This window comes from Labrus mixtus, chromosome 18 (assembly GCF_963584025.1).
Source record: "Labrus mixtus chromosome 18, fLabMix1.1, whole genome shotgun sequence".
NCBI classification, from domain to species: domain Eukaryota; kingdom Metazoa; phylum Chordata; class Actinopteri; order Labriformes; family Labridae; genus Labrus; species Labrus mixtus.
The window spans coordinates 5,517,705-5,528,707 of NC_083629.1; the positions used below are offsets into that span (position 1 = coordinate 5,517,705).

Consider the following 11,003-nt stretch of genomic DNA (forward strand, 5'->3'; position numbering starts at 1 on the left):
TGAGCTAAATTAGCCAATGCAGATAGTCAAGTGATATGCTAACGTTGGTCGCTATTATCGACTGTCTGATTAATCAGTCGATCTCTAGAATACATAAAACATTTCTTATTTTTTTAAAGGTTAATGTTTGGGGTTTTAATGCCTTTATTTTAGAGATAGGACAGTGGATAGAGTCAGAATCAGAGAGAGAGAGAGTGGAGAATGACATGCAGGAAAGGAGCCAGATGTCGGATTTGAACTCGGGCCTCCCGCTTGGAGGACTATAAGCTCCGTACATGAGGTGTGCGCACTAACCACTAGGCTAATGTCGCCTTGGTAAAACATTTTAATTTCATCGAATCACATAGCTTATTTGAAAAGCAGACACAAAGAATTAAGAAACAGTGATGAAAAAACATCGGTATCAAGCATCAGCTTAATTATTTCAAACATATTGGCCCTGGATTTATCAATCAGTTCATCTCCAGGGTCTGCACACGTAAAGAGGTTGGAAAGCACATATAGAGCATACAGACCAAACACAATGGTTTTGTATTGCAAGTTTGGCCATTTTCTTCATTTATAAAACCTGCCATAACTTCCCAAATCACCTACAATCAGGCAGTCCCATCATTTGGACAACATGGAAAAAATCCCCCCAAGAATGACACATACTACATCATATTTAGACTCTCACCAAGGGTTTAAATTTGAGTTATGACAACTTTATGACCTTATGATGAAAAGCAGCTAAAAGCTTACTGCTGCACAGAACAGCCACGTCATGTCACACCAATGAGGGCAGGCGATTTAGATCATGGTGTCAGAGCTAGGGCTCAAGAAACACTCTGCAGAAGAACAAAAAAAAAACCACACAAATAATGTAAAATAAATTGTGTAATTATCTCAATCATAGGTCTTAAAGCCACAACGTTGAGCTGGAATTAAAATGCATTTTGTGCATTGTATCACATGAAGTTAAAAAGTTAAAGTAAAAAAAAAAAAAGTGGGCACATTTTCAGCACTTAGCCACATGGTGCATACCACCTCCCGTTCCCTCCTAAATATGTGGGAGATTTACAGCGGCCATAACTTTTCCTTATGCCACCTCTACTCGTGACATTTTAATGGATGACCCCTCGCAGGACTCATCCGAGCTCATCCATCACGCGCAGGCTCCAAATGGAACAGCTTACGGATGCCATTAAAACCATTATGGGCTGATAACAATCTCCTCACTCCATCCTCGTTTCGGTCATAAAGAAGTTCTTTTCATTCTCGATTCATTACCATTTCATATTCCAACCAAATAGCTATGACTACCTCTCTGGGTGACTGTAATCCTGGGCTGACTTTTCTTTCTCTATAAAGAAATACAAGGATTATATACTCTTATATCAAATGTTTAGGTCTGTGTGTCTATAGAAAATAACATAACAGCTGAAAACTTGCAGTTCTGATTGTTTTTTAGGGAAAGTTGCCTTTCTTCTTCTGCTGATTTTTCAAAACTTTTACCAGCCATGAAAGGCAGGGAAGTATTCTTGCAGTCTTGCAGCTGGAGTTCAGAGCTGTTTTTTCCTCAGATAGGGTTGTAGATGTAGAGAGAAGCAGGTATGCTCTCTCACCTTTAGAGGCCATTTAAACATGCAGCAGTTTCCCATTGGCGGGCCAAAAGATAACAGCAAATGCTCTTATCTCTGGTGCCATACCATAAACAGTTGATGTCCAGTGAGTGTGAATTCAACTAGGTAAAAAGTAATTCCACACAGACTTGACTTTTATTGGAATAAAAATGCCCGATCGTCTATTACACATGCGTATCAATCAGCAGGATTTAACTGGACTTTTTGTGTATTGGTAAGAATAATAAAAATGTTGTGAACCTTCTGAAAAAGCAAAAATAACCAAAACTAGTCGGCCATGTTCAGGTAAAGATTTAGGTTTTGGTTTAAATATGGAACCTAATACAAAATTATATATACAACATACTACTATAGAAATCTTAAACTCTATTCAGACTGTCATTTTAAGCCGCGTTATGTACGCCCCTGTGATGTTTCACCTTCAATCTGAATGCTGCAGAGGTGTAAAGAAGGGATGAAGTCATCCCCCCTCTGCACTGTCTTCAGAGTCAGTCACAGAGGCGTTAAAGGGGCGAGACGGTTTCAGTGGAGCCAACGGGAGGGCTCAGCACTGTGCGTCTATTTGGACTTCCCACTGTGCCGAAACGCAACATGAATTTACAGACTGGGACGCCATTATTACGCCGCCACAGAATCAATATGAACGTACAGTTTAAAAGTATTTCCTTCTCTTCTCCACGTTTTCTCTTTGTCCTTCTTCTACACATTCTGTCCCTTTTTTTCCCCTCGTCACGCTGCTCGGCCCACGTGCACTGCAGACACTAAGAGAGTGTTTTGTTGATTTGCTCGTATGTGGGACTAATTCTGTGTGATGACAGGCTGAGATCACACCATTAGGTTAAAAGCAGCGGAGAACTGAGGGGGCCGAGCGTCTGCAGTTCTTAGTGACTGTCCCCGTGTTAGAAACCACTCACTTTTTCATCACGCTATATGACGTACTGCAGCTGCCCAAACAGACTAAGTGCCTCAGAAGATCTTTACATATAATTGGGACATGTCATGAATTTGACCTTTGATGCCCTTAGATTTGTTGCATTGCCAGTGGATGTCACAGATCTTCCACTATGTATATTGTAGCTTTCATACTGGAGGATATCCTGGTATTTTTGGCATATTACATTGTAGTTAGCTTTCCTAAATTATTTTTCTTACAAAGTATATATGGTTTGGAAGTATTTGAATTCACATCAAAGCTTCCCTGTTCAGTTTGTACTTTAAATTTACCCCCTCCTCGTTTTACGTTTTTATCCCCGGCCTTACACTCGTGGTAAATCAGCGTATTCACTAGTTCTTGTCAATACATTATGCATTAAAGACCCGGTGAATAAAGGAGTGCTCTGTTTAAATCATCCCTGTAAATAAATAATTGATCATTCTCCCATCATTGGAGGTGTTATGAGAGTTAAACTGTCAGAGACTTCAGGTACTGGAAGGACATTGAGATAACTTGTGATGGTTTTAGAAGGACTGTGAAAGCTCGCCCTTTTTTTTTTGTGACATTTTGAGTTTATTTTTGAGATAACTGAAATCTAGATTTTTAATATTGATGGATAATCAACTGCTAAAAATAATTTTTCATTTCGAGAGGTAAAACAGGTATATAGTACACATTTTCCCGTCTGGTTTCATACAATCAGACTTCTTTTTGCAACCATTGGGGTCACCCATGACAACGGGTGCAGGGCAGGTTTAAGGCAACTCTGCATTGATTTTACTACTTCCATGCTTCCTGCTCTGAAACACAAACACTTACAAAAACACACACAAAAAGCCCTGATTTTAATTCTGATTCAGACTCTTTGGTCAATACAAGACGTGGACGAAGACTCCATGGCGTCACCAATTGGTTTGTGAACAGAACTTCTGAAGCCTCAAGCAGGGATTTTAACTTTACAATTCAAAGAAGTTACAATACCTTTGTAGCATCTTGTCAACCACAGCTACCAAGCCCTTAAATATACCCTTTATATACAGTACCCTGCTCCATCACTCTTAATTGGACCGTAATTCACCAAGTGAACATGGCACTGTTTGGAAGGAAGCCTTGACATCAATGACTCAGAGACCTTAAACTCATTTGGAAAATGTTTACTGTGGTAACAAATCATGGGTCAAAATGTCCTTTTCCCATCTGGTTTCAAACAAAGGGACATCTTTTTGCTAACACTGAAGTTGCCCCCTTCTGCTCTTTCGAAATTATGCAGATTTATGGCTCTTTCACACTATTGGGATTGCAGGAAGTAGCCTATATGTATTATTGCATCTATATCTTTGGATTTGGAGTCCGCCCTGCTGGCTATTAGAATAAATGCAGTATTAAAGCACTTCTACATTTGCTTCACCTTTATTCAAAGATAGGACAGACATGGATAGATTGGGAACCAAGGATGACAGAGTGGGGAATGATATGGAGTCGATGGACGAGGGTTGGATTCAAACCTGAGGCTGCCCACTTGAAGGGCAATAGCCCTTTGTACACGGGGCGTGCCATATGACTGCTAGGCTATCTGGCGCCCCCCTTGGCTTCACTTTCTATACCAGAGTCTACACCCATGTCTACACTGTATTTAGTCAATGCATATTTTGGTTGTCCATGAATGAAATAGTCTTGAGCTTCAGGCCGTAAAGATTCTGACAGCCACATGAATCTTAAGTTTTCCTTTTCGCCTACATCGTTGTTTGAATCATGCATGTTTGCGTCTTTTGCATTGTGAGTAATGACAAGGGGAGGGTGGCAGGTGAAAGCACGTGAGGTTGAGTCTAATTGGGTCTTGCAGATATAATCGTCGTTTCATTTGAGCTTTCAAAGCCTCCGTAAACGAAACACTGAAGCGTTCACTCCCTCGGTCATGATGGAGCGGCCCGTGTTGTGTGGGATGAGTCTTCTTTGAGGAAGTGATGCCCGAGGTGTCTGTGTTAAGGAGATGAAAGCCGTGGCCATTTTGTTTCATTTTTCCCTCTTTTCTTTTTTTTTTTTCAGCGTGGGGTGGTGGGTGGGGGTGGGGCTTTGTTGCAGAGCACATGAAAGCTGCACTCATGCGGATCCTCGTAGCGTCTCGCTGGCTGATAGATTGTGCTGTGCTGCTGTGTTGTGGCTGAGCTCACAGTCTGGTATTTTTTGCTTAAGCGACAGAGAGTTAATTGAGGATGATCTCACAGATAACGACTTCTGACTGAACCATTTTTCTGTGTTAGCCCTCTCTCTTTCTATCAGCACATCCCTGTATTCCCCCTTTCTCTGCTACAAAAGTGAAAAATACAGTCAGGGCTCTCTCTCTCCTCTCTTCTCTCTGTGGCTTTCCTCCCATCTTTGCCTCTCCATCTCATCACAAGCGTAACCACTGTGTCACAAGCCGGCTATTTGACAGGAAATGGCAATTTCAACTGGCAAGATTAGGCCTTTGATGTCGTTAGATGATAGCTATCGGCGGTCTCTCTTTATTTCTGCCATTGCAGGCATTTCTCTCTGTGATGTGCTGAATATTTCTGAAGGTTAAAATTTTCTGGACAGTCTCCAGATCTATTTATTTTCCAGTCAGAAAGGACTTAAATTATACAGTGATAATTATTTGGTTAATGATTTATAACTCCCCACACAAAAGTACAACATGTTTTATCGCCTTGTCAACATTTTCTGTTTATGGTTTTGGGTGATGGTACATTAATTTCCCTGTTGCATGATTTCTAGGTAATAATTGAATTCCCTTTCCATTTGAGTTCCATTCTGAAAAGCCAACACCAGGTGAAGGCTGTCTACAACTCAGCATTAGGGCCAAGCGTTGGTCGTCTCTCAACCCCTGGCTCCTGTAGCCACATGTCCGATGTGTCCTTGGCTAAGGCACACAAACACTAGGAAATCCTAAGCACGCTTCACCCCTAAAGTCCAGTTAGTTTGAGTGCCCCGCACAGTACACTTCCTTGGCCCTGGCACGCTTGGAAGAGGTGTGCTTCGGCATGGGACAGTTCATGAATGAGTACAAGCACGGGTTCACAACATGGACAGCCTTCATTATGGAGAAATCCCGGAGTGTTCTGTCTGTATCTGATTAACATGACTCACAATAAGACACAAAGTCAGTAAAGTGGCTGTCACTTTATTTTTTGGGAGTCCGCCTGTTTTGTAGACTAAGCACGCTTCAAGAAGCCATGCATGTGTTTTATTACAACGTTAAATACCGTACAAGAGGTAGCCGTGCTCAGAGCCGGTTATTCCTGCAGCAGTGTGAGTGCAGGCCAGCGGGGGAATGGTGAGGGTGGACAATTGTGCTTCAGCACTGTACAGGACAACTTTGCCTAGTGTGAGTGCGCCCTTAACCCCAAGTTGCTCCCACTGCTTTGTCAGTGGCATGTGAATGTGTATGAATGGGATTATGTTTTACTGATGGTCACTTTACATAGCAACCTCTGTGTGGGTAGGTGTGACCTGCGGTGTAAAAGCGCTTTGAGTAGTCAGAAGATTAGAAAAGTGATATACAAGCTCAAGAGCATGAAAAGAGATGCACTTGAATTTCAGTTGTCTGATGGAGACTTTTGTCTTGACTGGACTATTGATCTTTGGACTTGCTTTGACAGAATTTGAGCCTTGGTTGAATCTTGTGCCTAATTTGAATCTGCCATGCTGTCTGATGATTTTAAATATTCTGTTCCCAACACCTCTTTTCTTCTTCTCATCACAGCAAGGGAAGAGAACGTGGCCACCTTCCGGGGCTCGGAGTACTTCTGCTACGATCTCTCCCAGAACCCCATCCAGAGCAGCAGCGACGAAATCACGCTCTCCTTCAAGACGTGGCAACGTAATGGCCTTATCCTCCACACGGGCAAGTCAGCTGACTACGTCAACCTGGCACTGAAGGACGGAGCCGTGTCCCTCGTCATCAACCTGGGCTCAGGAGCGTTTGAGGCCATCGTGGAGCCAGTCAATGGGAAGTTCAACGACAACTCGTGGCACGATGTCAAAGTGACACGCAACCTGCGGCAGGTATGCACAGAGGTGGAGGGTGATATGGAAAATAGTGAATGTAATGGTTGGTTGTTGGCCTTTTTAATACAGAATATTGATGATGCCTTACTCCAGTTGAGTTATTACATACTAGCTATTATTAGCATTGAGTTAGCCACCTACAACAGCCTCCCTAACTTTGCTGCATTTGAACTCCAACTTGGCACATTGACTGAAGAGTTTGTACATCTGAAGTAGGTTTATAACTGGATGGCATGCCACAGCTCGATGAATATAATTTCCTATACCTACCATTCCTTTCATTGTCTGCACTATTTGCTTGCCTCAGTAGAATAGATTTGTGTCAGAGCTCACAAAAGGGAAATTGAATGCGGGATTGAGGAAGTCTCTGTTATACTCAAAGACCAAAAGTGAGAACATAATCTAGAATAATCTAGAAATTCTACAGGGATGGATTTTGAAGCCAGGATTATTTTCATTGACCTCCATTTATAAATCAGTAATTAGATCATTTATGCTGGTGTGACTTGTCTTTAAGGTCTAGCAGATTGGTCCGGCTGCCCAACATGATGTGTTCACTGACCTCCCCTATTGGAATCTTTAGTAGAGAGGATTATACTGAAATATCAATTTAACTTCTGAGATTTAACTCAGAAATCAGATTTTATTCACAGAACACAAACATATTCCAAGAAGAGGAAAAATAAAAACTGATTTTTATACACAACAAATCATACTTTAAGGCAAAAAGAGATTTATGAGATAGGTGTAGCGTAATTAAATTGTTAAGATGTTATATCTTTATTTAACCTCGGATTTAAGAAGGGGCACCACTTCCTGTTAAAGGAAGAAAATAACTTTAATGGTTTAAGTTAATTAATTAATCAGTCAGTTTCATATCTTGAAAGAAGTAAGTTCTGGAAATGTTAAACAAGAAAACACACAGACAAAGTCCTGAATTTTATGTGTAAAATTTAATATAAAGAGGGGTAAACAATAATGTATAGATGAAACAGATAAAGAATAGGATTATTATGATCAGGATAATGCAATTATAATGTATGGTGACATTATATATTTAGTAATGAGATAAGACGCGGTATTGTTTGAATGACTTGATCAGAAAATGGTCAAAAAGAAAAAGTTGATAAAGGAATTTTGGGATTCTATTTGGATTTAAAGGAGGGCTCTGAATAGACACGACTCAAGACTCAATCTTCCAACACCCCTTGCCACCAGCAGTCTTACTGTGAGATGTGTTCAATTGAACTCCGCCGGCTGGTCCCGCGTTTCAGTCTCTGGCAAGCGGTTCTTTTCAGGCCCAGATTAGATGCCTTAACAACTTGGTCGGAGTGTGCAGCTGGGATGGAGATTGTACGTCGGTTCAGCCATCGTCTCAGAAGCTCCAAGAGGATCCAACAGGAAAAAAAATATTAAAGAGTCTTTTGATACGTCGATTTCCAATTCAGATTAACCGTATGGCCATCTTGATGAATCCAAACTAAGTAATTGGCATTCAAAATTGAAGAGCAAAGACTTTGGAGAAGAAAGTTCAAAAACCTTGCTTGAGCCAGAAAGAATTGATGTTCCAAAAATTGTGCGTGAAAAAGAAAGTTCGGCAGAGACTCGTCTCTACGGCACAAACTTAAAAGAAGTGATTCGGACCGAAGTCCGAAGAGAAGAGAGCAAGAGCTGAAACTCTAAACTTCAAGAAACCAAACTAAGTAGAACCCAAGATCTGAGCTCAGTGTGAACTCTTATCTGCTGGCTGAGAGGAGGGGGGTCTGCAGGCAAAGAGGGGTGCCGCCCACGGGTGACTCCCATTCTGACTGGAGGACAATTGTTTAAACTAAACCGAGTTTACTCAATAAGATTAAGAATAAGAATCTAAACATATATACATCACCATACATTCATTTTGATATTATTTCTATCAGATCCACGTTGATGTAGGTTCACGTCATATATTTAGACAAACATTTCTATCAGATTCATGTTGAGATGAAAATTACACCATCTGGGAACATCCTCAGTTAATCCCAGCCTGTAGGTGAACAAAAACATGTTATACAGTCAACATTCTTAATAAGACATATTAATAAAGTAGGAAAAGAAGTTGGTGTCTTTAAATAACACCTTCTATAGCTAATATCAAAGAGTATGCTTTATAACACGTCTAAATGTATAATTATGAAGGTTACGTATTCATGGATATTCTAACACGTTCCAGCGCTCCACGTCAAATTCTTATTCAACATAATATAACTCTTATTCCTATTCTGAAGATCAGATTTTGAGTTTAAAAAGATGATTATAATACATTCAATGTGACAATTACAAATATCTAGATGAAGAAAGACATAAATGTTCATTTGATGCAGAATTGAATGCTGTGGTTTAATTCAGCTCTTCAGCAGTCCTTCAACAGATGGTCAATTTTACGACTTTGCAGAGACTGGTTTCGGTCACAGTTCATGTCTTTGGGGTCAATTCGTAGATAGCAGAGTGTTCTGTTTCCGCTCGATTGTTTATTCCAGGTGTTGTAAAAGTTCATAATATCCTGTCTGAGAGGGAGACTTAAATCATTGATCAGTTCCTTTGTTCCTTGGGGAAAGTAATGTTAATCCATTGTTCTGAGTCCTGCAGGAAGAGAGTTGTAAACGTGTCTGCTGATAACGGCTACATAGGACAGCGGATAGAGGCAGAAACCCAGGAGAGAGAGAGATAGTAGGGAATGACATGCGAGAAAGGAGCCACAGGTTGGACTTGAACCTGCTTGGAGGACTATAGCCTCCATACATGGGTTACCAAGCTGCTAGGCCATAAGCACCCTGATGTTTCATACTTTATATTCAGAACAATTTCTTCTAATGCAGAAAATAGAAAAAAGTGTCAGTCCCATGACATCTAGAATTAAGGGGTCATTTTTGTTTATTTTTGTTTTCATTTGATCCATTTAAATATTTTTTTCAAACACATTGTTCACTGTTATGTATTTGTGTCTTACCCATCCCACCTCCCACAGAAAATAGGCACTGGATACCTGTCTGTAAACACACTCCACTGTATGGTAGATATCATTCTTATTGTCATGTTTTGGTTTGTGCCTCTGTTTTGTCTCTTTTTTTTAACTTTCTACATGGAGATTCCCTTCTTTTAAAAAAAACTCGGAAATATTTTTTTTATTTCCAAATTTTGTTTGAGTTTGACTTTTCTTGATCTTTGCTCTCGCCTGGTTTATCCTCAAACTGCTTCTTTGCCTTCCACTCAGATGTCTTCCTCTTTGTTGTCCAGTGTAATATTTGCTTCTCTGGAGTTTCACTTCAATGTGCATCTCTCCATCCATTAATCTATTATAGATTTTGATATCAAACCTGGAATATATGGTCCTCCATTTAAACAAGACCACAGTGAAGCTCCCTGAGTGTACATTAGTCAATCCTTAAATTGAATATGGAGCTAAATCCAAGTACCAGTAAAAGTTCAAAGTACGTTGAGGGCCTCAAAATATTTGTTTGTTTTTTAAATATTGTGTCAAATGTATCTTTGTATCTTCATATCCAGCCTTTCCAGTTCTATGTTGTTAGTGGAGTTGCTGTGATTCAAGACACATTTCAGGCTTTGTCTGACAAAACAGTTCATCAATCAATCAACCAATCAATCAATTATGTACACTGTGAGAAGCGACAGTATGTCCATGTACATGATGTACATGACCCAGCAAGGACAAGGCCTTCCTCACGTCTCACCTACCAAAGTACATTTCATGGCACCTTTAAACAACTTAAATATGAGGCAGAAACTCCATCATTATCAACACCACAATAATGTTTGGCTTTTTAGTTCATAAACACATTTAATCGAGAAAAACCTTTTTAGATAATAAGCATAGATATATATTTTATCATCAGAAACAGCTGTTACATTTCTCTCAGTAGCTACTTAAACCTATTATTCATCTAAACCACAAAAGGTTAAATATTAGGCTCACCAGAATAAAGAGAGGTGACTTACAATTTCCATCTCTCATTTTGAGACTCTTGTGTTATTCAAAATGCGATCGTTTAGATCAGAGGTCCCGATCACTTTAAATGACGCTGTGTTAGTTCTGTGTGTCCTGCTCAGCCTTAAGTTGAATACAGCATTTGCTTTGTTACTAGGTTACCAAAATGAATCTCCACTTGCCTCTGTAATGTACCTTAGGTGTGTTTTAAAGGTCCCATATTATGATTTTTCTGGTTTTATATGCTCTTTAGTGTGTTTTCCAAGTGTCCTGTGCATGTTTAGGCACATCTATTTGCAAAAATTCAAAGTCCGCGGAAACGCGGCTTCTCCTACGTCCTCCTGTTAGCTGTAGCATTAGCTGCATGTAACGCTCGGTTCTAGCCCCCCTCGATAAAAATGTGTCAGCCCGACGTCAT

The 11,003-nt window shown here is 40.2% G+C and overlaps 1 protein-coding gene across 4 annotated transcripts in view; it reads left to right on the forward strand.

The window, feature by feature from the left end:
- Positions 1-6,299: 6,299 nt before the first annotated feature.
- LOC132992780 (neurexin-3a) overlaps positions 6,300-11,003 on the forward strand; it is a 78,131-nt gene continuing 73,427 nt past the window's right edge. For 3 of the 4 annotated variants that reach the window (XR_009676378.1, XM_061062283.1, XM_061062284.1), the window contains exon 1: positions 6,469-6,600. The gene's annotated coding sequence lies outside the window, so the exon portion shown is untranslated. Of the gene's footprint in view, positions 6,601-11,003 lie in introns of all 4 variants that reach the window. The other variant, XM_061062286.1, reaches the window with a different exon arrangement.